This window comes from Schistocerca serialis, chromosome 3, assembly GCF_023864345.2.
Source record: "Schistocerca serialis cubense isolate TAMUIC-IGC-003099 chromosome 3, iqSchSeri2.2, whole genome shotgun sequence".
NCBI lineage: Eukaryota > Metazoa > Arthropoda > Insecta > Orthoptera > Acrididae > Schistocerca > Schistocerca serialis.
In genome coordinates this window covers 609716900-609721564 of record NC_064640.1, presented here as the reverse complement: position 1 = coordinate 609721564, position 4665 = coordinate 609716900, and positions in this window count along the sequence as shown.

The following is a 4665-nucleotide window of genomic DNA, read 5'->3' as shown; positions in this document are numbered from 1 at the left end:
ACCGAAGGCGTCGTTCGCAAAATCTCCAAACATCTTCAATGACGTCTCGACAAGCTGGGTCCCCCAGGTGGGTGACGTTCATTTTCCAAGGACCGCGGCTACGCCACACATGCTGCCGCCAGAGGGAGATTGTACATATTAATGCTGTATGGCCACAGCTCTGCTTTCAGGACGTCAGCGTTAAGATAGTGTGTGACATATGCGGTCGAGACGGCTAGCGGAATGATTAGTCGTATGGGTGTATCTAGGCCATGGACATGCTCTCAGATGTCAACCAGATGCATACTCTGCACCAATATTCGTAATTCTGGACACGGGGTATATCAAGGAAATTGGTCTTTCGATGTAAATTCACAATTAAAATCTCCGGCTAGGATTAATAGGTCGTGTCGACCTTGGAAGAGCTGGGCAATTTAGCCTGCGAAGAAGCGGAAAAGCTCTTGCCTCCTGTCTGTACCGGACGGTGCGTAGATGTTGATGAGTCGTACATCAAGTACTGTCATTGCTAATCCTCGTGTCGACGATAGGTACAGACGTCCTCTGCCGTGATGCGTTTTTTAAGAAGTATTGCTATGCCGCTGCCAGTTTCGGAGGCGTGCGGTATATGGGACACGTACCCGTACATGACAGGAAATTCATCAACGTATACTTGTTGTAGGAAGACAATGTCGATGTCCGCTGCTTGTAGGACATCTTTGAGTAGGGACATCTTAATCTGCGACCTATGTTATTGATATTGACAGAAGCAAGCCGATATGCTTGTCTTCGTTCCGTCGCATATACATCGGCCATGGGAGCTTAGGCCGTCTGCTGTTGTACTGGAACGTTACGTGACCCCGTCCTGCCTGCCGTCGTTGGTTATAAGTTGAACTTCAGAGGACCGCCGCCCCTGCTGTGTCGCACGTTGCGACTGTTTGTGGGTTCCCTTCGCAGTCATCAGCCCAGTCTCCTTGGGACAAGTATTTCGTCGGCCGGGGTTCGCCAGCCCCGTCTCTCTGCGGCTCCTCTTCTAATACTTGGGAGTGGCAGTGGACTGCTGGTTGCCGTGCGTTGTCAAGTTTTTCAGGTCGCTCTTGACGTATGCTGCTGTCGAGAAGGTGGTGTTCTGGATGGGGAGTGTCGGGACCCTCTGTAAGGTGGTTGTCTTCCTCGGTCGTTTCTTGATCGTCGCTCTGCATACGTATTAAGGAGTCATCCGACGGGGTTAGACGTCGTTCCTTGCACCGTTTCGGAGACCGTTGTTTACGCGTGTGCGTTTCCGTATCCGATTGTGGGTGAGTGTCTCCGTCACCACTGCAGTCGGACTCGAAGGCAGCCGTTGGCACTATACGACTGTAGATGACAATTTGCTCACCCGATCTCTGTATTGGTGGTATCGGTTGGTGCTGCTCGGTGGGGGGCGTCGCCGCCGTCTCCATGCTCGTTTCGTCATCCGAAGTTGTCGGCTTTTCGACTGGCCTGTCCAGCTGTTAGCGCTGTCGCTGTTCGGTGGGGCGCCCTTCCGGAGCGCATTTGCATATGTGAGAGGGAGAGACGTCGACACAGGTGTTGCTACAGATTCACCTGTCGGTATCTGTGCAATTCTTCGTTGGAGACTCGCTGAGCGAACGTGGCCTTCTTGACCACAGCCTGAGCAAATTTTCGGCTGACCATCGTAAATGACTATCGCTCTGCAGCCTCCAATTGTGAGATTAGATGGCATATGTTTTGATAGCTCGATCCGTATTTGTCGCACACCGTTAAGTACCGGGTACGTGGTAAAGGTTGTCCATTTTTCTGCTATGTGACTAAGTACCCGTTCATAGTCAGACAAATGTCTGAAGTAGTGCTGGAGGGAAATGACACAATGAATCCTGCAGGGCTGTCGATATATCCGCAAAAGTACAAGGGGGCGGAGATCTCTTCTGAACAGAACGTTGAAAGGCACCCCAGTTATCCTCAATAACAGTCATGTCTGGGGGTTTGGTATCCAGCGGAGGTGTTTAAACTCAGAAGATTATTCCTGGAGCCCCTCTGTAGCAATTGCGGACTTGGGGGGGGGGGGGGGGGGGTGCGCATTGTCTTGCAGGAATTGCCCAAGTCGGAATGCACAATGGACATGAACGGATGCAGGTGATCAGACAGGATGCTTACGTACGTGTCACCTGTCAGAGTCGTTTTCCCACATCACTACAACTGCAGACGCCCCACACCATTAAAGAACTTCCACCAGCATGAACAGTCCCCTGCTGCCATGCAGTCCATGGACTCATGAGGTTGTATCCATATCCGTACACGTCCATCCACTCGATACAATTTGAAACGAGAATCGTCCGATCAGGCAACGTGTTTCCTGTCATCAACAGTCTAATGTCGGTGTTGAACAGCCCAAGCGAGCCGTAAAGCTGTGTGTCGCACAGACAGCAATGGTACATGAGTCGGTCTTCAGTTCCGAAAGCCCTATGGGTGATATTTCGTTGAATGGTTCACACGTCGACACTTGTTGATGGCCCAGTACAGAAATCTGCAGCAATCTGCGAAAGGTCTGCACTTCTGTCGCGTTGAACGATTCTATTCAGTTGTGGTAGCTCCCGTTCTTGCAGGATCTTTTTTCGGTCGCAGCGATGTCGGAGATTTGCTGTTTTACCGGATTCCTGATATTCACGATACACTCGTGAAATGGTCGTACGGGAAAATGCCCACTTCATCGCTGCCTCGGAGATGCTGTGTGCCGTATTCTGCCTGTTTGCATATCTCTGTATTTGAATACGCACGCCTATCCAAGTTTGGCGCTTCAGTGTATAATGAGAATGTAATATACAGGTTTGTGTTTAGAAGTTTCAGGTAACAATAGATTTTTGCATTCTAGAGTCATAGATGTCATGTAGTGTATTACGTTATCTTCAAACTCTTCCTCATTAACTGATTCCTTCTGATCGTACACTACTCCTGTAGTTTCAGTCTTATTTTTCATTTACGTGTAACGAATGTTATTTGTACCATAAAACAACCATGGAGTGACATCATAAATTCAGTTTGATTACAACGGAGAAAATTTTACTTCTTAGCACATGCTCAACGAATAAAACTAGCCGCGTGGTTTGAGGTGCCATGTTTCGGATTACGCGGCCCCTCCCGCTCGAGGTTCGAGTCCTCCCTCGGGCATGGGTGTGTGTGTTGTTCTTAGCATAAGTTAAAGTAGTGTGTAAGTCTAGGGATCGATGACCTCAGCAATTTGGTCCCTTAGGAATTCATACACACGTTTTGGACAAATCGTATTTCCTGCTACTACGATGCCGGCCGCGGTGGCCAAGCGGTTAAAGGCGCTACAGTCTGGAACCGCGCGGCCGCTACGGTCGCAGGTTCGAATCCTGCCTCGGGCATGGATGTATGTGATGTCCTTAGGTTAGTTAGGTTTAAGTAGTTCTAAGTTCTAGGGGACTGATGACCTTAGAAGTGAAGTCCCATAGTGCTCAGAGCCATTTGAACCATTTTGCTACTACGATGTTTGTAAACGAGGCAGCATGAAAACGCAAAGAACAAAATATTGTGAACATGAAATAATGAATTCATCAAATATGTACACACCATACGTGAAGTTTTCAACGCAGGTCTTTGATTCTCAAACTTGGGCGATTTCCCTTCCGCCACGAGTATGACCGAGTCGCCTCGCTCGTGAGAGGAAGTGTTCGAGCGCAACTCACTCACTGCCCCCCTCCCGAGCAGCTGGCACACTCACGAGTATCGAGCGAGCGTGATGCGCCTACTGACCGACGCTAACGTTGACGTTCTGGAAGTACAGCTTTTAAACTTTCGCTCGCGCCGTTTGTTTGACACTCGCTCCTCCCCACTCCAGGCGCCTAAAGCCAGCGCGCCAAGTGCACTACATTGGAGTGAGTAAGAGGTTTACGGAATAATGTTTTGAGATTGATAACACGCTTTATTCATTGTGTGTTGTTTTGTAACTAGTAGCTGGTGGCAGATACCTCTTTGCTTTGAACAGTTTGATGTCGCGAGTCACAAACTGAGTGTAAATGAATGAAAGGAATTAATGTGTCATTAAAAAAGTATCGTAGTGCTACTTCATTATTAACATGGCTCCTGTGCGTTAGTTTCTTTGGATTTTAAAGCTGGAACTGTTAAAGTAAATCACATTTGCAGAAGATGCGCTATTCTGCAACGTTTAAATTGTAAATCGAAAGCTACTCGTATTAATGTTATTTCAGAATAATTCAGCAGTTACTTAGGTTTATTGATTTTTATTTTGAGGTGTGTATATCAGAGCAGAATATCAGTACGAGAATACTGTTAAAATAATATTGAACGTATATGTACGTGGGACTGACATATTACTTACTCATATTACTTATTATTCTTCGCGTAGAATAACATGTGTTCTCCAACAGAATTTCAAAACACGTTGGGCGGGGTGTGTCCAGCTCCCCCCTCCTTTTCCCTCGCCTTCAACATCCCACGAATAGCAGGTCTCTGGTTATCAGTCCGCGGTACGACTCTTCACGTTCGGGCATTAGCTTGCAGTGTGACGGAGTGAGTGACAAACAAGCAGCGCCCGGCGAAGTTTAAAAGCTGTGCTTTCAGATGGTCATAGCTGTGTACTATCAGAACTATGGCGGAAACTTTTGCTCGGAATCGTTTTCTATGGGTGGTATGTTACAAGTGAGCTTC